Genomic DNA, 23492 nt, shown 5'->3' with positions numbered 1-23492 from the left:
GTGTTTTCAATCAAACACTAAAAAGCAACAGTTGGAATGCAGTTATAGCCAATTTGTGTGTGTGTGTGTGTGTGTGTGTGTGTGTGTGTGTGTGTGTGTGTGTGTGTGTGTGTGTGTGTGTGTGTGTGTGTGTGTGTGTGTGTATGTGTGTTTTGAATGTGTGTACAGTGCGGCTGTCTGACAGCATTCACAGAGAGGCCACATGGGAACCGCTGTCACCTCTAATCTTCAAGACCATACAAACACCCCGCAGTGCACTGAGCAGTGAGGAAGATAGAGAATATGCAACCATGGTTGAGCTACAGTGGCTGAATGAGAACTTCAGAACCAATAAGGATCCTGTCATATTCAGAACTACAAAGTGCAGTCCGGATCACTGAATGATCATTGGTAAGAGAGAGATCATTATTTCCATCATTCTTTCATGACGAGGGTATGTTTTGGCTGGCTTCCCTGTGCTCTTTTAAACCAGAATAGCTCATGCTAGAAGTGATTTATAGATAGCTTTGTCCGGTTTTCTCTGCAGGATTGTAAAACATTGCCACCTCAGGAAATGCTTTATATAGGGCCCCAGGTATTTATTGTTAACACGAGTAAGTGTGCACACAGACCATAGGCTTTGCTACATTCTATTTAGAGAGGGGCCTCAGCCCCCTGTCTTTCATACCATCTAAAAATGCCATTAAGCTGTCAGACTCTTAAAAATGTGTGATTATGGATCTCTCCTCATGTGTGCTGAAAAAAGCAGCTGCAGTAAGCAGTCTGAGGCTTTTTTTCCCCCAGAATCCTCCCCTTACCAAGCATTTAAAAACTTTGAGGTTAGTTTCATTTCATTCCTTTATTTTTTGTTTGTTTGTTTGTTTTATTTACTGTTACTGTAATTAGGAATCATGAAGAGGCCAGGTTCATATATGTAAATATGCACCACTTTAATGATAAGACAATGTAGCTGTTATGAAAAAAAACAAAAACAAATAAAAAACAAATAAAGAATACCAGTCACAGCAGCAATCTTTCTCCATTTACTTTAGTTACTCTGCTATTTTGATATAGAATCGGCTAGTAGAATTTCATTTAAAGGCTTTATACTTGCAGCAGAACTGTGTGTTTCAGCTTTGGTAAATATTTTCATATGCATAATTGACACTGGGAACATGTCCCACCACTTTTAGCCCTGGACGATTTTGTCCTCAACACTTTATGAAGGCCTTACTTCTTTTAAAAATTAGGAAAAATAACTAGCAACAGGGATGTATCAAATACAGAGAAGTTGTTGAGCAGGATTTTTCTTTTCATTAGCATGATTTAATGCTTTTTTTTTTACTACTGGATATTTTGTGTAAACTGATGTTACCATCAGTGGCGGATCCTGTTGTACAGAAACGATGTTCTCTCCTGCACAGTTCTACACTCCAGAGATATCACATAATAAAATGTATACAAATTCATCCCTGCTCCTGATATACAGTACAACCACTGATATATTTTTTGTTAAATGTTAATATTTAAGCCTTAAAAATATATATTTTGTAAAAAATATTTCTTAAATAATTGAATAAATATATAATTTTTTATTGATATTTTGTGGGATTAAAACCTGAAATCATTAAAACCTGAAACCTGGCAAAATTGTTATTTTATTTTATATTTAGAATTGTATTTCTTCTTATATTGACTTTAATTGTGCATATATCCAAATGTCCATCTGAGGATAGCATCCTAATCACACCACGCAAACAATCACTTGATTTCTTCAAAGATTCTCTCTGCCATAGATTCCACTTCATTTCAATTGGTGTGTGAAGTGATAAACAGTCGAAATAATGTCCCTGAAGTGCCGTAATCTGCTTAGAGAGAGAAGATGGGTGAAGAGCGGCGTTAATTTCATCAGAAAGCTGACTGACTGAATACTGGTGCCTGACGTTTCAGTCTGCTGGAGGAAAAATGACCTTCCTCTTCATATCATTATACACCAAAAATACTCCCACAACTCCTCCTAATGAGAAAACTCCATTACACCCCACACAAAACCACTGAGACAAGTGTGTCTGCATGTGTGTAATGGCGATATGAACTGATGGGGAGTAGATAACAAGATAATTATGTTTTTGGTGACACGCCATGCCCGCTAAACCTCAAACATTCATGGTTACACCACAGCTCCCACAATACGCCACTGGCCGCCTGCTCTGACCTACGACCTCTGCTTTGCCACAGAAAAACATATTAAAAGTTGCGAGACGTGACTCACTACTCCCTCTTTGGCAGACGCGTTCCTCCTTTGATTTAGTTCAATTACTCTGCTTTTTTTGAATAATTCAAGGCCACTGAAAAATTCAGAGTCCATTGCTACAGTGTTAACAAGGAAAGCTACTCTACGTGCATGGAACCATCATGTGTGCAGGGTATGATGTCATGAGTAATTTATGATGGGAAACCTTGTGGAAGCAGAAGGGGAAATGTTTGGTGGTCAGCTCAGCCAGCCCCAGACAGGGCACCTGTTTCTACACCTGCGTTAAACCAGGTGAGCTATTTGTCAACGTTTGCTCCGATATCATATTAATGAAGTTGGGAATGTGCAGTTATGAATTATGAAGGTGACAGGCCTAATTCTGCAATAGTTGTAATGCAGGATTTCTGGGGATGCGTCTGCGAACACACGTGCGTCACCTTGCCGAACGTCAGGATTTTGAAGGCTCTAAAGCTTCAGGTGGTTACTAGGATTTATTTAGCCCCATCACACACCCCAAACTTTAATTTGATTTATTGATCATTTTAAAGAGAAGATTACAGAGGCTTGAACTTTGTTTTTCTTCCCTGAGATTGGCTAACATTCTCCAGCTTTAATGGTTTCTTCGGGGTTATTGACTGATATATTATCCTCTGACTCTGAGAGCCAAGGTTTTCCGATGGTCAATTACTCTACCACTGTGCAACAGGATAGAGAAAAGAGAAAGACAGAGGGTGAAAGTTTCTTTCGGGGGTCTGGTGATAAAAGACTGTTGTGTTTTTTCCCCTTTTTTGGCTGGGCTATGACCAAAATCAATTGAGAAGCAAACATCTAATCAATACCTGTTTGACAGAGCTATTAATCTGTTTACCGTTCCTTGTATTAATGCAGTCACGCTGATTTTTTTTGCTATTTTTGTAATTTGGTTATCCTTTGTGATTTCTAATATGGCACTGAATGTTATTTTTTCATACTTCTCATTGTCCTGGGTTCACAGAGCCAGACTTTTGCATTAAATCTGGATCTTTGTTTCTGGTTTAAGTTATGAGGAGATTATTAACAATAAAACGTTGCAGAAAACATAACATAATTAGTTTGTACCTGTCAGTTTTGGATATTTAATTATGTATGCTCATTTCAAATATTTGTACATTTAGATTCCCTTTAGATTACCTTCGTCATCATTTTAACTCACTTAAAATTCAGTTTTATAAACACAAAGAATATACTGTTAACATTACTGTTAAAGGACAAGTTCGGTATTTTACACTTAAAGCTCTGTTTTCAGATCGTTCGTGAGCTTAGAATTATAAGGTTCTATCTCCGTTTAGGGTAGTTCTGAGATATTGAGCATCAAAGTTTTTACATCCCAGCTGGCAAAACTATTATGTAGTATAATCTACTATTATAGCTCAACAAGACCATCACCCTACAGGTACTTTGAGGATAGAATATCAAAATCCTGGCACATTTGGAAATGGGATTTTTTAAGATGGCCCAAATGGAGATAGAACCTTATAATTCTGAGAGCTCTGATTCTGTTTGGAATTATAAGGTTCTATCTCCACATTTACAAATAAAACCCCACATTTCAAAGAATAAATGTATATAACCATTGATTTTAATCAATTTATATATTTATAATACAAGCACACAGCTTGTAGTATATAATATAATATATAATAGTATAGTATACATCAAAGCCATTACAACCATACAGCCATACAACATTTATCTCTATAGTATACATATAGTATACATAGAAAATACTGTGTAACATCATGAAAGTTATGTTTTTATCCCTTTCCACCCCACCCCCTCTGTGCTCTGAAACATTTTAAAAAATGAAAGATGGATTAGTTAAAAAGAAAGAAAGAAAGATGGATTAGTTGGAAAGAAAGAAAGATGGATTAGTTGGAAAGAAAGAAAGAAAGAAAGATGGATTAGTTAGAAATAAAGATATATTAGAAAGAAAGAAAGATAGATTAGTTAGAAAGAAAGATATATTATTAGAAAGAAAGATAGATTAGTTAGAAAGAAAGATATATTATTAGAAAGAAAAATAGATTAGTTAGAAATAAAGATATATAAGAAAGAAAGATGGATTAGTTAGAAAGAAAGATATATTAGAAAGAAAGATAGATTAGTTAGAAAGAAAGATATTATTAGAAAGAAAGAAAGAAAAATAGATTAGTTAGAAATAAAGATATATTAGAAAGAAATATAGATTAGTTAGAAAGAAAGATATATTATTAGAAAGAAAGAAAGAAAGATAGATTAGTTAGAAAGAAAGAAAAATAGATTAGTTAGAAATAAAGATATATAAGAAAGAAAGAAAGAAAGAAAGATGGATTAGTTAGAAAGAAAGAAGGATTAGTTAGAAAGAAAGAAAGAAAGATTAGTTGGAAAGAAAGAAAGATGGATTAGTTAGAAAGAAAGAAAGATAGATAGATTAGTTAGAAAGATAGATTAGTTACAAAGAAAGAAAGAAAGATGGATTAGTTAGAAAGAAAGATATATAAGAAAGAAAGAAAGATTAGTTAGAAAGAAAGAAAGATGGATTAGTTTGAAAGAAAGATAGATTATTTAGAAAGAAAGGAATATTAGTTTGAAAGAAAGATGGATTAGTTAGAAATAAAGATATATTAGAAAGAAAGAAAGAAAGAAAGAAAGAAAGAAAGAAAGAAAGAGAGAAAGATAGATTAGTTAGAAAGAAAGATATATTAGAAAGAAAGAAAGATTAGTTAGAAAGATGGATTAGTTTGAAAGAAAGATAGATTATTTAGAAAGAAAGAAATATTAGTTTGAAAGAAAGAAAGATGGATTAGTTATTAAGGATAGATATATAGATAGATAAAGTTTGAAGATAGATAGATAGATAGATAGATAGATAGATAGATAGATAGATAGATAGATTTAAAAATAGGACCTATTTTTCCAAACGCCTCACACCCGTACATTCTTCCGTTGAGAGCTTGAATAATAGACACTCCAGCCCACAAACAACCCCATTTCCCTTTCCGGCGGCGGAGTAATACCGTACCTCACAGCACATACAATACAAGTCAATGGAGTTGGACAAAAACTACGATAAAACCTGTTGGAAAGCATCTTTTGCAGCGATTTTTGTGTGAGCATATCAGTGAACACCCCTGACCACTCGGTGAGTTTCACGTCTTTGTAAACGAAAGTTTAATGGGTTTTAGGAAGGATTGTTCCAGTGCACCTATGCAACCATTGTGGAGGTGGGGGGGTGCTACCACAGAAACCTAAAATTCTCGGGCCAGCAGCATGTGTCCAAATTTCAATCTTAACCGTTCTATTTCATCAGAAACGATCTGAAAACAGGGTTTTAAGTGTGACTTTAGGAAATCTCAAAATAAATAGGCTATTCATTATATTGCTTAGCTTCTCTTGTAGTGTTTAAAGCAATTGCTTCTTTTTTTTTTTTTTGAAATGTACATGTATTGTTGGCCATAACATGAAGATAATGATTGGATTGACCATTTCTAAAGCTTCCAAAGCTTCTAAATGAAGGTTCTTTATTGTCACTGATAGTTCCATGAAGATTAGATTATTAAAATGTTCTTCACACTAAGAGGGGAAAAATGGTTCTTTTAAGAGCTGTTCACTGAAAGGTTCTTTAAGAAACCAAAAATCTTTCTTTTATGGCATGGCTGTATGTGAGATGCCCCTTTTGGAGATTTTAAGAGTGTTAAAGTGTACTGTATTTCACAATTTATATTTCTAGGCAATAATTACAAGATATGAATACAGGAAACTCTATGGGCCCCATGGTCTAAAGCGCACGGCGCACGTTCACTTAGGGCGTGTCCGAATCCACTTTTGCTAGTTTAACGACGGGAAAAATGGTCAGCACGCTAAGCGCATGGTCTAAAAGGGTTGTCCCTTTCTCATAATGAGTAATGGGTGTGTTTTGGGATTTATGTGCGTTAAACCAATCAGAGTCTCATCTCCCATTCCCTTTAAATGCCAGTTGCGCTCGCACCATGACAGATTCGCTATTTACATGACGGAATTTGATAGTGGAAAGACCGAAGCCGTCTCCAGAGCGCAAACGGAACTGCTTGTGCGCAAGGTAAAAGTGCGCAAGCAGACCATCTATGGGACAAGCCGGATTCCACCATATCTTTATGTACACAATAATCTTTTACATTATAATCCTTTTATTTTAAATATTTGGCATGTTTGTGTGCTGCTATGCGTTTAATAAGCAGAGTGTACGCGCGTTATGGACCCGCCTATTGGCGCACATTACTAACACTCATTAAATAACAAAAAAAATATTGACTTTAGACCAGGTTTCAGTTGGTCAATGGCACAGTCTATTTCTTTTGCCTCAAAATAGCAACGCGCCAACAATGCACCAGAACACACCTCATTTTCAGACCAGCAGCCCATGGACGCACAAATGGGCTCAAATGCATTTGCTATTTAAACAACGTGGCGCAGGAAGTGAAAATGATAACTGCGTCAGGCTGAAACTAGCAAAAAACACTTGCGTCGCGCTTGGCACTGCATTGCGCTGGGTGTAAGATAGGGCCCTGTGTGTTTTATAGACATTTGTTCTCAGACGATAAGATTTCATAATGCATGACTTTTAATTGTTACTAAATTGTCACATAAACTTCAAATGTCAAGTGAAGGTCAGAATTTATCTTCCTTTTTGCGACTCCAGTATGCTTTGCAAACCTTGCAAATGACTATTTATCTATCATGGGGCTTGTCCAGTCTTGTTTATTGCATTATAGTCGTCTACAATCAGTATTTAGACACAGTTAATTCTTTCATAAAGGGTAAAGCACTCGATTCTGAATAATTCGTACAGCACAGGGGCCTATTAAAATGTGCATGTTACAACCTTGTGATCTGACATACAAGAAAACCAGGGAATTTATGGTCAGTGCCTTTATGCTTTCAGCATCTGCTGCTCCTCTGGTAGGGTTCCCAGGACTCTCCCTCCTGCAAGTTCTTGAGTCTTCTAAAAGGTCTCCCACATTAATCTTTCTTTTAATGTATTTCATTGAGATAAGGAGTGAAAACCCCTGAGGAGAAGAGAAATGGGAGATGCAGAGATACAGAATTTTCCAGAGGGTTGGTGGCTAGACTAATGGAGCTCTAGGAGGTTTGCTGTAGACCCCCGGTCAGCTCACAACATGTGATAGGAATGAGCGCAGCAAGATAACAAATTTTGGTAACACTTTATTTTACAGTGTCCTTGTTACATGGTTACATGTACTTACCATAGTAATAATAGTAAATTATGCATAATTACATGCAATTAACCCTCAACCAAATCCGAATCCTACTCTAACCCTATAGTAAGTACATGTTGTTAATTATTATTACTCAGTACTTAAATATATAATTACTCTGTAACAATGACATCTTAAAATAAAGCGTAACCCAAATTTTACCACAATTGTGGTTGTGTACTTGGTGTGTAATGGGTGTTTGAGTCCACTTTTGGCCCTGTGGACTCTGATACACACTTTCACACTCTCACTGGTTTAATGTATCCACTAACAGTTGTCCAACATACATGTATCACAGGATAATTATGTTTTTGTTGTTGTTGTTTTTTTGTTTGTTTTTTATGAACATTTCCACCAACTCAAACAGTGCATTGCATTTAATAGCATTCTGTGATGGAAATGGCATTTACATTATTTATTTTTATTTATTTTTTTAAATGTATTTACATTTTTTTTTTCAAGGTTTTTGCATAATTTGACAAAATTATAGCTTAATGTGCATTAAAAATTCTCAGTTGACAAGTGTATTTACTATATTTTTGTTTATTTTAATTGTTTGTTTCTTTGGTAAACAACAAGGGATTTTTTACAGAAAAACACTCAGTCAAGAGCAAGGCAATTGGTTCTGTTGGAAAAATGATGGAAAATCTACCCCTGGGACATAAGTTGAAGAAACACCCGCTTAAATTTATGTAAACACGTGTACTCAAATACTGCTACACATGCATTTGTCACAGGTGCACCCATAAACATGATCTGTGCAAACGCTGCGAGAACAAATCACACAGAAATCTAAACACCAGATTTATACAAAGACAAACACCCATGCGCGCACACACACACACAAATGCAAGATGATATTTGGAGCGTTAGAGCCAGCAGATATTGTGCCAGTGGACAGTGCTTTAGAAGATCACTGGTGCCCTCTGCTGCTGGTTATGTGTGTAGAGACAGTCAAATAGGCAGAACCCAGGGGGGAGAGAGGCATTTAAACCGTGTCCAAGCTCATGAGATACTGAAAGGTCATTCTTTCACACACACATAATAAATGATGTAGAATTAACTATAGGGCATTTTGATCAGTGAATAATCGAAGGACGAATTCACTAAACCATTATGCCACTTTTGCATGCAGTAGCCTATTTCAATGCAAAAACTTGCATCTAACTGACTAGCCACACACCATCATTAACCAACCTACTATCTAGTTCACCAGGTGCTATATGCACTGAAATAGTGATGTGAGTACTGTGAGTATTTTAATTAAACTACCCCAATAATGCTATTAAAAGTTTCTAATTTTGTTTTGAAGGTCTCCTACAATAGGTTTACTTGCATCCAAGGTCAAAAAACACTTTAATTTACTCATAATATACACTGCAGAATCACCTCTTTTCTTACAGTGTCTGAAACAGATTGTCAATTATATTGCTGCTGTTGTAAATTACTGCAGAGCAAGTACAGGAATGTGCTATGTGTGTGTATGTATATATACATACATGTCATATAATGATTTTTTTTGTATCAGTATTACAGTTTTTCTCGATTGCTTAAACACATTTCTTGAAACTATGCCTCGTATTCTCAAAACTATAAACACAAATCCATAACGTCTCACCCAATTCCCCAAACATCCTATTTTCAGGTCAAAATGAAGCTCTACACTCAAAACCATTCACTCTTGCTGAAAAACCAAACTTTGCCCTCAGACAGGACACACAAGCCCTCAAAATCACACACACTACAACATAGTCTAAGACACTGGTGCAATAAATTCAAAACAACATTTCCAAAACTGGTAAGTTATGTTGCTTGTGGTTCCCCCAATCACAAACCTTTTCACATGATGAACACAAAAGACACAACCAGTGGATACATTGGCACATTTTTATTCATACACAGAAAACACACACACACACAAAAAAATTTTTTTTTCCTGTTTTACTCTTTTTTTTTTACTCTTTTTTTTTTTTTTACTCTCTCCTCTAATTTTTTTTTTATATTTACTTACAGTAAGATGTGTGTGACCAACATATGACAGTAAAAGAGCACACACAAACCATATTCTAATATGGAATTCGAATTGTATTGGAATGGTAAAGAGTGTTTGGACGTGACAGGAGGGTCTCCACTCAAGGATACAATATGATGGATACGTCTAAGAAAGTTCCACATGGTTGAAATACCATCATTGGCCTAGAAAGATAACATTCTGGGAGTCAAGACTATAAAGGAGAAAGGATGCCTTCCCTTCACTGTCACACTCTGCAGCCGCTCTGTGTGACTGTACGACTGCTGGCCTTTTCTTGCAAGAAAATAAACCTCATCAAAGACTATTGGAAATGTTTGTCTCTTATTCAGTGATAGAATTTTGTTTGCCACCACACCTCCCTGAAGGTTCTCGAGGCGACGGTAAAGCGACTCAAATTTGGCCTTACTCGTAGCCGAGCCTCCGTCATAGTCATACCATTGACTAACACATGGGCAACTAGAGTGGCTTGAATTTCATCTGAGACTGCTTGTCTTCTTGTCCTTGCCCTTCCTCCTCCTCATTCTTATCCCTCTTCCTTCATGTCTTTCTGGATCCATTGTTCCAAAACGCAATAAACTGATTTGGGCCCTTTTATATATCTATTGAAGGTTCTGATTGATGTGTGTTAAATTTTGACTCTTAGTGTTTCCACCTGGGTAATTGTGTGCTAACTGAGCTGAAGCTGTGCTGACTTGAGTGAACAATTTTGAATGCTAGTGCTTTATACATGACAACATGGTCTAAGCAATGAGAAATGAAGGGATTTGTGTGTAGAGTTTTGCAGTGACAGTTCAACAAATCTGACTCATGTGTCAAAACAGGGAATAGTGTTTATAGTTTAGTGAAATGGGTGTGCTTTTTGATAAATGGCGTTATGGTTTTGAAATTTTAGTTCAAAAGCCTGGTTATAGTGTTTAAGCAATCGAGAAAAACTGTAATATTGGTGATTGTGGTAGATGCTTTAACTTCACCATAGCTACAAAAGTCATTTTCCACTGACAGCTATTTAAAACTGTCAGAGACTATAGCACCAACTTATGAAACTGACCTTAGAAAAAAGTTGCTGAATCGAAGTCTCCACATCAGAACCGTGTCCTCAGCAGTGAGTTACATCTCCTATTCTACAACATTTGAGGAATGATCAAAGCAGCTCTGTGATTACCTGCACTTTAGATTATCTCAGTGTCTGCTTCACTTGTGCCCATCCCCCCCCCCCCCCTCCTTTTCCCCCTGAGACATGATCATATCTTTTGACGAAAGTTCTGCAGATTTATAACACTTTATTTTATAGTCATGTTCCCCATGTACATACTATGTTCTTATAGTAATTACAACAACTGGGTATTAACTAGGTACTAACCCTGAACCTACCCCTAAACCTAAGTTAACCCATGTAATTACTGTATAATTTCTTTCTTAGGTAAGTACACTGCTAAGTACACTGAAGTGCACGTACTGTAAAATAGTGTTACCGAATGTTGTTTAAGGAGAACGTCCAATGTAGCAGCTCATCTTACTGAGCTTGGCTGAGGTTCAGAGAAACATTTGGATGGTGCCACCTGCAACATATGCCTTCTTTGGCAGCAAACAAGTGCAAAAAAATAAATAAAAAATCTTTTTTTAAAGCAGATAATAAAGCAAGAAAGTAACATCAACAGATCATTTACCTACCTAGATCATATTCATATTCATCCACTATTATGAGTGTTTTGTTGCTTTTAAACAACAGTTTAACAGTTTCCTGGACCTTTTTTTTTTTTTTTTTTTTTGTACGTCTGATTTGTCTTTGTCACAGTAGGCACAGCCAGACAGAGAACTAGCTTTTGATCTGTCATTTAAACCGCGCCTTATATCCTTACTCCCTGTCCCGCCATTCCACCTTAGCTCCTTTTGCCCTCATTTGACACTTCAGTGTCTTTTCCTCTTCTTTGTTCCTCAGGCAGTCTTTGAATGTGACAGAGTCATGAACTCTGCTAAGGTTAAACTTTGTGGAGTGCACTGTTTGGACAGTTCTATATAAATATGTCATATAGATCTGGAACAACATGATAGTAATGATTTTCATTTTAGGGTGAACTAATCCTGTAAAAGAAAAAAAAAACATCCTCTATCTGTCTTTTCCGCTTGTTCTAGACATCATGTGTGTTAATCTGAAAGCACAGCTCAAATTGGTTTGAAAGTGTGAAAAAAGATGGGTTTCCTGAAGATGTGGAAATTGCCTGGTGCATTTCAGAGTATAAGTTTTGGAAAAGAGGAATTTGCTATAGAAGTGAGTAATAAAAAGCTGAATTATCACTCCAATCTTCAGTCAGTGTCGCGTGATCCTTCAGAAATCATTATAATATGCTGATTTGGTGCAAAAAATTTAAAGGGGTCCTATTATGCTTTTTCACTTTTTCAACTTTAATTAGTTTATAAAGTTGCTGTTTGAGTATAAAAGAAGATCTGCCATGTTACAAAGCTCAAAGTCTACTCTATACTCCAAAGGGAGATATTTTATTTAACAGAATTCATACACCTTCCAAGAACAAGGCTGACAAACTTAGAGTGGTTTAAATTTATTTTAAACATTATAACCCCAACGTTTATTTGTGTGTTGCACATTTCATGGAAAACAGCTTCCAGAACCAGTACAATGCAGGCTACTCACAAAAGCTTCTCCTGAAATGGAGAAGTTCCCTCTTTGTTGGGACAATCTGTTGTTTGTGGATTTGTAGTTGCGTTTTCTATTAACAGTCCCAATTATAAGTTTTATGTTGTTACTATGATGTAAACAAAGGGGAGAGATTTGCCTGCGCTCACCTCAACATTAGTGTTGATGTAGTGTTTACTGTAGCTTTTGTAAGCTCTCGCTTTTGTAATACTGTTCACCGCCCCTTAGGAAAATTAACATTGGTTTTGTGATTAATTGTATTACCATAGTTTTCAGACAAACTGGAACAACCGGAACTAAATTGCGCATTCGGGACAGACTGGGGAGAGTGCTGTTATAATGTAAATATGTATAATATATGTATAATATATATTTTTTATTTTATTTTTATTTTATTTATTTATTTACACTCACCTAAAGGATTATTAGGAACACCTGTTTCTGAAAACATCTGAAAACATCAATTTCTCATTAATGCAATTATCTAATCAGCCAGTCACATGGCAGTTGCTTCAATGCATTTAGGGGTGTGGTCCTGGTCAAGACAATCTCCTGAACTCCAAACTGAATGTCAGAATGGGAAAGAAAGGTGATTTAAGCAATTTTGAGCGTGGCATGGTTGTTGGTGCCAGACGGGCCGGTCTGAGTATTTCACAATCGGCTCAGTTACTGGGATTTTCACGCACAACCATTTCTAGGGTTTACAAAGAATGGTGTGAAAAGGGAAAAACATCCAGTATGCAGCAGTCCTGTGGGCGAAAATGCCTTGTTGATGCTAGAGGTCAGAGGAGAATGGGCCGACTGATTCAAGCTGATAGAAGAGCAACTTTGACTGAAATAACCACTCGTTACAACCAAGGTATGCAGCAAAGCATTTGTGAAGCCACAACACGCACAACCTTGAGGCGGATGGGCTATAACAGCAGAAGCAGAAGACCCCACCGGGTATCACTCATCTCCACTACAAATAGGAAAAAGAGGCTACAATTTGCACGAGCTCACCAAAATTGGACAGTTGAAGACTGGAAAAATGTTGCCTGGTCTGATGAGTCTCGATTTCTGTTGAGACATTCAGAATTTGGCGTAAACAGAATGAGAACATGGATCCATCATGCCTTGTTACCACTGTGCAGGCTGGTGGTGGTGGTGTAATGGTGTGGGGGATGTTTTCTTGGCACACTTTAGGCCCCTTAGTGCCAATTGGGCATCGTTTAAATGCCACGGCCTACCTGAGCATTGTTTCTGACCATGTCCATCCCTTTATGACCACCATGTACCCATCCTCTGATGGCTACTTCCAGCAGGATAATGCACCATGTCACAAAGCTCGAATCATTTCAAATTGGTTTCTTGAACATGACAATGAGTTCACTGTACTAAAATGGCCCCCACAGTCACCAGATCTCAACCCAATAGAGCATCTTTGGGATGTGGTGGAACGGGAGCTTCGTGCCCTGGATGTGCATCCCACAAATCTCCATCAACTGCAAGATGCTATCCTATCAATATGGGCCAACATTTCTAAAGAATGCTTTCAGCACCTTGTTGAATCAATGCCACGTAGGATTAAGGCAGTTCTGAAGGCGAAAGGGGGTCAAACACAGTATTAGTATGGTGTTCCTAATAATCCTTTAGGTGAGTGTATTTTTGGTAAAAGTTTAATTTAATGCATTGTTACTGAAGTAACATTTTTTTTATCTTACTGACCCAAAACTTTTAAAAAGTAGTGTATAATAAATATTTAAAAAGATTTAAAAAACTATTAAAAATCCATATTAAAGTCTTTAAATCAAATAAATAAATAAATATAAAAAATCTGTAAATGCTGTAAATGTATTTTTTTTTAAATATATAAAACTGTCTGTACAACTAGAAATAAAGTGGGGAAAATGTATTTAAAAAAAAAAATACATTTCATAGTGAAAACATTACTTAAAAATATTATGTTTCCATCCTCTACTTTGCCTTCTACTTATTATTCTTCCCCTGGATATGTAGTGCTAATAGATTTGGTCTTGAGACAAATTATTGTCAGATGAACATCCCAGAGTGGCATTAAAACCAAAGAGGAAATGCCATAAGGCCATATGAAGACATCAATGCAGAACTCATTATAAGATAATCATGGAAAATCTAAAAACCTATCCAAGTCTGATGGCAGTTACCAAAATTAAAGATGGCATTGTTCAAAATATAATATAGACTAATTAAAGTGCCATCATAAATCCACATTTAATTAGATCCAAGCTTATTGGATTGGAATTTAAGAATTAGATTCATTTGTGTGACTCTGCAACAGGCAAATTTCGCAGTTTCAACTGCCAAATCGCTATTGTTGGCATTATCGCATTTGTCAAATTATTGTTTTCTGCTTCGTCCAGAGTTACACGAGTGGCCCATGTTGAGTTATTCAGGATCTCCAGGATTTCCATCCCATTTAAGATTAGCAGAGGCGTTCTGTTTGGGATTAGGTGCTCCTCCACAAACGGGCCTCCTGACGCCTGCAGATAAGTTCCCTGCCGGAAAGCATGTGTCACATAAATAAAACAAATTGGGAAATTGCTTTTTTGTTGTTGTTGGTGCTGTTGTTGGATTTTCAAGTTTGAAGTTCTCTTTGTACCCACCTCAACTGCACAGAGTATGGCTTTGATTGAGTGAATGTAAGAAGATTCGGATATACAAGTGTAAAGTTACTTTGCACGCGTTGTCAGAATACAAAATACAGAAAAGCAGAATACTTGTTTGTGGTTAAATCCAGAGGTGGTTTCTTGGGTGGCAGATACTTTTGTGCTGGGAAATATATTCCAGTGTTTTCTCTTTTTTTTTCAAACATTGACATTTATTAACATTCTCAAGAACTTCATAGGCCCAACAACATAGCTTCCCAGCTAACACAGTACGTTGTGAGGACGTCGTCAGTTAGTCGTCATTTGGTCAGCGTGAGATTACTTTATGACAACGTTGTGAGGACGTCGTTGTAAAGTTCCATTTTTTATATAAACTAGCGACGTCTTTTGAGGACGTGCCCACAACGTTTCTGGAACGTTAGCCAAGATTATAAAAAATGGAACTTTACCACGACGTCCTCACAACGTTGTCATAAACATATAAACATTATATAGGCCTATAAAACTTTTGTATATATATATATATATATATATATATACATGTTTATTATTATTAAGGAGGTTGAGTGTTCGTAAAAATTAACATGAATTTTAATAAAACCATTAACAACAGCAGATATTACAGTCTTAATAGTTTGATTGGTTTCAAAATGTCTCTTAAATATAAATGCTTTTTTGCTCTCAGCAGCCAATCATTTATTGCACAAAACATGGTCCTCACAAACCTCGTTTATTTTCGTTGCAAGTGAACCAGTATTTAATTTAATGAGTTGTATTTTTGGGGTGTCAAGGATAAGGGCTTGTCATGCAACCAGTTCATGTTTGCATCAGTCTAATTTGATTAGATTTTACCAAGTGATAACAGAGCCATGCAATAGCGTCCTTCTCGAGCCATGGACTTTGACATCAACAATAAAAGATAGTGTTATAATTTATTAAGTGAACACAGTTGCCCAGCCCTGTTTGTTTGAACCGTGAGAGGTTCATTTCTTTTTTCTTTTTTTTGGGTGAACTATCCCTTTAAGTGAAACTTGCTCTGGGTGTTGTTTTTATAATTTTGAGTCTATCAGACAGTATAATTTCATATGTTTTGGCTTCTGCACAATTATTCTAAACATGGCCTATACTAATTAAGCAGCTAGAGATATTGTGCTTCTAAATACTGTAATTTATATCCCTTTAACTTTCTTTTTTATTTTATTTAAAAATTCAATAATGTCTGAATGGTCAGTGTGAATGTTTGAAGATAGGTGTACTCTATGTATTCATCTTAAAATGTTTTTTTCTGAAATGTTCTTCCCCACAGAGCTTGTAAGAAGCCGGTCCTTTCTCATTCAGACCTCTCATAGCTGCCAGCAAAAGTCTTGAAAAGAGGGATGGAGGAATGGGGGAAAACCTGTGCATGAGCTCAAAGACTTATGAACCGACACCATTCCCAGAAAAAAAGAACTCAACAGCTTCGAGGTATTTTTTGCTAATATGATGCTGCGGTAGACTCATCCATTCTTGTTTTATCTGAAATCACAAGAAAACACAAATCGCATGGTCTATGCATCATAGCACAAGTGCAGATGATTGAAGAAGTGTTTTGTTCTTATAAAAAAAATTTTTTTTTTAAATTAAATAAAAAAAATCAATAGGCCACTTGTTGGCAAGGATACATTAAATTAATCAGTGGGAGTAAGGACATTTATAATGTTACAAAAGATTTCGGCAGCACTTTTTTTTTTTTTTACAGTCCTGTTCCCCATGCAAGTTCTATGTACTTATTATAGAAAATACTGTACAATAAGTAATAACTAGGTATTAACCCTGAACCTGTCCTTAAGAACCCTATAGGTAAGTAGGATCCTGTGCTTTATTTTATGTTTCTTAATTTGAATTTTCTTTTTTTCTTTTTCTTTTTTTTGGAGGGGGGGGGGGGGGTAATCACGGTTTCAAAAAAAAATTGAGCCACACAACTCTTTTCACCATTGATAATATTTTAAGAATTAATTTAAGGATCAAGTGACATTGAAGACTGGAGTAAAGGCTACTGAAAATTTAGCTTCTCCATCACAGTAATAAATTACATTTTACAATATATTAAATTAGAAAATATTTATTTTAAATTGTAGTAATATTTCAGAATATTACTGTTTTTACTGTATTTTAATCAAATTCAAATAAATGCAGACTTGGTAGAATAAGAGACTTAAAAAACTCAAATGTTTGAACAGTGATTGAACAATTTTATAGAAAAGTTATATAGAACAGTTGCTATATATGGAATTTTTGGGGGATGATCTGTGGCTTGTGATGAAAATCATGAGGATAAATAGTTTCACACAAAACTTTGAGTATGGATTAATGAGTGTGTAGGGGGCAAAATGTTCAAAGTGGATTGTATATAAGAGATTGTGATAGAGTGTGAGGTTCTGTAGCTGTGGTCTAATTGGCACCATCCATATTAGGGATGACAGTCAGACACTGGTCTGGTCCTGAGCAGAATTCCAATGCGACACTTACGTGCCACAAAAGCAGCTCCCCTGAGATATCAGGGAATATTTTTTAGCCCTCAGACAGAAATATAGAATATTACATACTCAGAATTACATTTCATCTGCCTTTAAACAAACATTATAATAGAGTTTGAACCATGCAGATGAAGGATTTCAACATTTATTTATTACGATTAACTGCTTAAAAATGAAATAAACAAATCAAGTTGTTAAGTACAGTATGTGCGTTGGGAAGCCATGTGAAATGGAGATGTCAGAGAAAATCAAAATCCTGCCAAATGAGTCAAGTCAAGTCAAGTTTATTTATATAGCGCTTTTCACAATACAGATTGTATCAAAGCAGCTTCACAGTATTAAATTAAAATAATACATCAATGCTTGTTTCTAGTGGAAAATGTCCACGTTTGGTAATGCTGATCAATAGTATTGTTGATTGATTAATTAAATTAAATATCCCAAATATCCCCAACTGAGCAAGCCAAAGGCAACAGTGGCAAGGAACCGAAAAACTCCATCAGGTGACCTAATGGAGAAAAAAAAAACCTTGGGATGAATGCATTTTTAGAAAAAACTGAAGCTTTAACTATAAACCATCTGATGCAATCCATTTAGTATATGATATCAGTTTTCTCTCTTATTATATTTCATAACGAATAATGAACCATTTTGTCTAAGCACATTTTTTTTTTCTCTCTAACAAAACACTGAAAAACATTTGTCATTATAGCACACATTGTAAATTGGCCTCCCTAGCAGTTCCCATGTAACTGTGTCCTTTGACTTAATAGTACCCCGACACACATACACAGCCGAACACCTGTTTCATTATTATCAGGAGAACAAGGACATAATGGAGTCTTTTTTGGGAGCTGGACTACAGAAGACACTGTAATTACTGAATGCTTTGATTACCTTTCGCTCAGCTCATTTTCAATGCTAGTTCAATATCTATTACTTTGAACATTTTATAATGGCCCCTATAGTTGCTCTCACAGTAAATGGAACAGGTTAAAGAGGACAATAGTCGCAGATCTTGCCACTCAACTCATACTTCTCTACTCTCACGTCTATCGATTTTGGCGAGCAGATTGCCTACCTCGGGAAGCCACAAGTTCAGGTGGATCACAAGCAGTTACGTGGTGAACGAAGGCTGAATATTAACAAGTATTACACTTCCCTATCTTAATATTAGATGTGCCAACATTGATTAAATAAACCATAAATTAGTGTTTATTTTGAATAAGTACTTAAAGGACTCATTTACTCACCCTCAAGTTGTTTCAAACCTGTATGAATTTCTTTCTTCTGCTAAACACAAAAGAAGATATTTTGAAGAATGTCTGTAACAAAAGTTGATGAACCACATTGACTTCCGGTGTATTTTTTCCTCACTATGGAAGTCAATGGGGTCCATCAACTGTCTGGTTACTGACATTCTTCAAAATATATTCTTTTGTGCTCAGCAGAAGAAGAAAAAATTCATACAGGTTTGAAATATCTTGCTATATCAAAACTATTGGATGTACATATAGTGACATTATTTGATCAAAGTCAGGAGCCAGTCATTGAGAAAAGATTAGAAGTGCTGGACAGAGTCGCCCTTACATTTACAGCTACAATAATGAGTATTCAATATTTTATTCCCACCATTATAATTATTCAGTATGTAGAAACTGATTTATGTCTGTCTATATTTGAAGCAGTGGGATCGCCACTCAACATCCATCTTACTTCAAGTTTCCTTCAGCCTTGATAAGTCAAATAAAATTACAAGATTACTAGAGGGAAGTTTTCCTAGGGCTAAGAAACAGAGGCAATGTGGGTAAAACGGAAGTTAAAGAAAGAGTGAGCTATAGTGAGAAAAAGACGGGGTTAGAAATTTCAGAGGAGCCCAGGGGTTGATGTTGTTCAACACCTTGTAAGAAGATAGTCCCATGCCCATGGCTTTACCCCTATTTTGCATGCATTAGGTTGTCAAGGCCTGGAAGAGGCAATCCGATTCTGTTCATCATTCTGAGATTATTTCCAGTTGTCTCTGAAAGCCACAGGCAGGGCCGTTTGAAAGAGTCGCTTATTAAACCTGCACCAAAGGGGAGGAGCTGAAAGGCAGTAGCAGACTCTTTTTTTGAATGGCTCTTCTGACAACGTAATTTGCATTCTGTAATTAACTGTCTCTCCTGCTCACCCCCCACCCCACCCCCACCCTTTCTTCACCGTTCTTGCACCCCCCTCTCCGCTCCAGAGGTTAGTGCATGACAGTTCCAAGTCTGTGAATTAGGTCTGTGTTGCCCCGGTAACAGGTCTTTATCAAAGACCAACACACTGAAGTAGGAGGAAAGCTGATTTTTTTCCCTCCCCTTTTATATTTTTCTCTCTTTTGCTCTTTTTTGTGTGTTTTTTGTGTGCACACAACACACATGAAAAGCATGAATAAATGCCATTCGATGTCACAAAATATGAAATGTTCTGACTGAGCAAAACAAATAAAAGATGAAAATATTAATACAACTTGAAGAAAACAATTGTTTTTTCCCAAAATAGATTGTCAAAAATAATATATACATTGGATCATTATTGCAGTGATTATTATGTTTCTAGCATATGTTTGGCAACAGTTCTTCTAACCCTGTAGCTTTTAATTTCTTAAACAACCATTTAGGAAGACACATCATGGCCATATTCACAATGTCAAGATTCATCAGGTTAAACAGCACGCAGAACGCTCACTGCCATGGGAAAACAATTGAAAAAAGGTGCCTCTCACTGCAAAAAACGCGTTAGGTGTGATCGGGGCCTAAGCCTCTATGAGCATGTGTCTTTCCCTTGGCAAGCCACCTTGCCCCCCCTGGGGTTGAAACATTCCACCCTGCGGGCTGGACACCCCAGTGTTTCTCCATATGCAGCCAGCTCGCGGGTCATATCAACCAGAGTTACGCTATGCAAATTCCGCAGACCCATGGCATTTCCTTGCCATTGGCTCGTTTTGTAATACTCGAAGGTGAGAGGCTTTCTAAGCGAAACCCCATTCATCGTCACAACGTAATGTCTCCGTTCCCTACTCAGGGAACTAACCGAGACGTTATAGTACTTGAATAAGATAATCTTTCATTGCCATGGCATTATCATCTGATATCATTAATTTATTGTACCATAGTTGCGCCCCCTTGTGTAAGTTCTTAAATCTGTTTTGACAATTTTGTGTTCATATTATAGTTACTTTGATTAAATATTGTATAAAAATTCAGTTTTTACACATATATTAGCATTTATCACATCAGTTCACCACTACTAAAACATAAACATTACTGAAACTGTTGTTGAAGTGTGTGTGTTGTTTCCCTCTATCTTTCCTTTTTTTTGCCACAGCATTGGAGGCAAGTCAGTTTTCCTGACAAAGCACACTATATCATAAGCTTGAGCGCTCTATTGTGAGTGCATGCATGTCAAGTGCAGCTCTGGCACTCATTTGAATACAATCAACTTCACTGTGATTTCAGTCAGAGGCGACAGCTGTTTTAGAGCAATATTAAATTGTGTATTTACGTCTCGCTCTTATTCAGGGCGAAGCGTTATTCTGCGGTTTAAGTGGATATGGATCCCTGTGTTTCACACACATTTCCTCTGAAGTGAAATCAATAGAATTACACGAGCATTGAGCTCCAAACACCATTCATTGTGGATCCTTGCGATAGCAACACAGACTTCAATATGCGGCACGAGTGAGTCGCCGCTGGAGTCTTCAGAAAGCTCGGAAGACTTTTAAAACAAAAAGAGATAACAGCTTAAAGAGGGAGGGGATTCCAATTACCCCTCTCTGCTGACGCCCATCACAAACCCCTGTTATCTTAATTGTACAAGACAGGCTGCTCTGAACTAAAAACGAATCAAAGAGATCAACACATTTATTTTAAATTAGAAACCCATGCAGGCACACATGAATTTGTAATTACTTATGCTAATACTCTGGTGACAGAGGGAGGACATTGAGAAGAGACAGCCTGACAGAGGTGGTTACAGATGGATAGATGGATGAATGGATGGAAAGAGTGTGAATAGTAGCCTATATCACTCAAAAATAAAAAAAATCTGTCATTATTTAATCACCTCATGTCATTCTAAAGTTTTATATAATGAAAGTGAATGAGGAAGGAAGTTGTCAAGCTTCAAAATGAAAAAAAAAAGCCTTAAGTTAGCTTTGTGAGACGAACAGACTGAAATTGTAGTCGTTGACATATTAGTGCTTCTTGGCCTGTTATGACAGCTCATAAGTGACATAGGGAGTTATGAATGAATCATTCTTTCGAATCAAATCTTTTCAATGAATCAGTTGATTCAGTTAACAAAATCGGTCTAGGCCTGTCCCGATACCCACATTTGTGGTCTTGGCCACTTGATAACGCATGCATACGACAGAATTAAATGCGCAAGATTGTCCCAGGTCTGAATAATGCCAGGTAACACTTTATTTTGATGGTCTACTTTAGACATTCTACTAACTATAAGTAACTTTGCAACTACATGCCAACTAACTCTCATTAGAGTAGACTTTAGTAGACTGACTAAGGGCCAATCTCATTTCTCTGTCTTACCCCTTCCCCTTCCCCTACCCCTTTATCTGCGTCTTCTCCTTGTCCCTCGATACCGAGTGAAGGGGGGTAGGGGGAAGAACGTTCCTCTAAGAAATGAGACACCACTCGATTACCGTTTGCGTCATCTTCCCTTTCCGCTAGCTGGCTGCTAACGTACGTCAACAGAGGCGACAAGCGTTGACATAAACAAACGAAGATGCCGTCGTCTCAGGTTGTGATATCGATTGCCTGGTCTCTCTTTATCTTTGCACGCTTGTGTGCCATCAGTCAAAGACATCGTAGAAGAAGAAGATTGTTTCTCAGACGCATACGACTGCTTACGGATCAAGTCATGGTACGTATGTTTCATTGTATTTAATGGCGGCGCCGGCGACACCATAGCAAGGTTATTATAGTTTTGCTTTTTTAAATTAGTTTTTATTTTAATATCGTTTTCAATTTTGCTTTAAATTTAAGTTTAGTTTTAGTTAGTTTCATTAATGGTTTTGTTAGTTTAAGTTTAGTTTTTATTTTGCAAACACATTTCTATTTAGTTTTTATTTTATTTAGTTTCAGTTTTAGTTTTAGTAATTATAGTTTAGCAGAGCAAACAGAACACTTCCAGGGTAGACCAAAGCGAGACGCAGAGTGACACTTTTTTCAGAGTGACACTGGTACATACAACAACAAAAAAACAGCTAAATTAATCTGACAACCTGCTGTGAAGCCAGTGTGATTAAATAATGAAGTATCTATGCTGTTTGTGAATGTGTACATGTTTTTCTATCGTGGTGGGGACTTAAACCTGAATGCACACACACTCATGGGGACTTGTGTCACTGTGGGCCTAAATTAAATCACACAGAATGAGTTTTTTTGAAAATGTGTGTGATGGGTCGGTTTAGGGGTCGGGTTAGTGTGTGTGTGTGTGATGGGTCAGGTTAGTGTGTGTGTGTGAGTGTGTGTGTGTGTGTGTGATGGGTCGGGTTAGTGTGTGTGTGATGGGTCGGGTTAGTGTGTGTGTGCGTGTGTGTGTGTGTGTGTGTGTGTGTGATGGGTTGGTTTAGGGGTCGGGTTAGTGTGTGTGTGTGTGTGTGCGTGTGTGATGGGTCGGTTTAGGGGTCGGGTTAGTGTGTGTGTGTGTGTGATGGGTCGGGTTATGTGTGTGTGTGTGTATGTGTGTGATGGGTCGGGTTAGTGTGTGTGTGTGTGATGGTCGCTTTAGGGGTCGGGTTAGTGTGTGTGTGATGGGTCGGGTTAGTGTGTGTGTGTGCGTGTGTGTGATGGGTCGGTTTAGGAGTCGGGTTAGTGTGTGTGTGTGCGTGTGTGTGTGTGTGTGTGCGTGTGTGTGTGTGTGTGATGGGTCGGGTGTGTGTGTGTGTGTGTGTGTGTGTGATGGGTCGGGTAATGTGTATGTGTGTGTGTGTGTGTGTGTGTGTGTGTGATGGGTCGGGTTTGTGTGTGTGTGCGTGTGCGATGGGTATGTTTAGGGGTCGGTTTAGTGTAAGGAGACAGAATATACAGTTTGTACAATATAATAGCCTAACCATTACGTCTATGGAGAATCCCAACAAAGATAGTGGACCAGAGAGAGAGAGAGAGAGA

General features: G+C 37.0%; 1 protein-coding gene across 1 annotated transcript in view; it reads left to right on the top strand.

Moving 5' to 3' along the window:
• Positions 1-214: 214 nt before the first annotated feature.
• LOC311066858 (uncharacterized protein) overlaps positions 215-23492 on the top strand; it is a 56087-nt gene continuing 32809 nt past the window's right edge. Inside the window, exons 1-2 of the mRNA XM_084088261.1 lie at positions 215-390; positions 16125-16282. The gene's annotated coding sequence lies outside the window, so the exon portion shown is untranslated. The remainder of the gene's footprint in view (positions 391-16124; positions 16283-23492) is intronic.

Source organism: Abramis brama, assembly GCF_963993115.1.
Source record: "Abramis brama genome assembly, chromosome: 17".
NCBI lineage: Eukaryota > Metazoa > Chordata > Actinopteri > Cypriniformes > Leuciscidae > Abramis > Abramis brama.
This window is presented reverse-complemented; position numbering and strand designations above follow the sequence as displayed.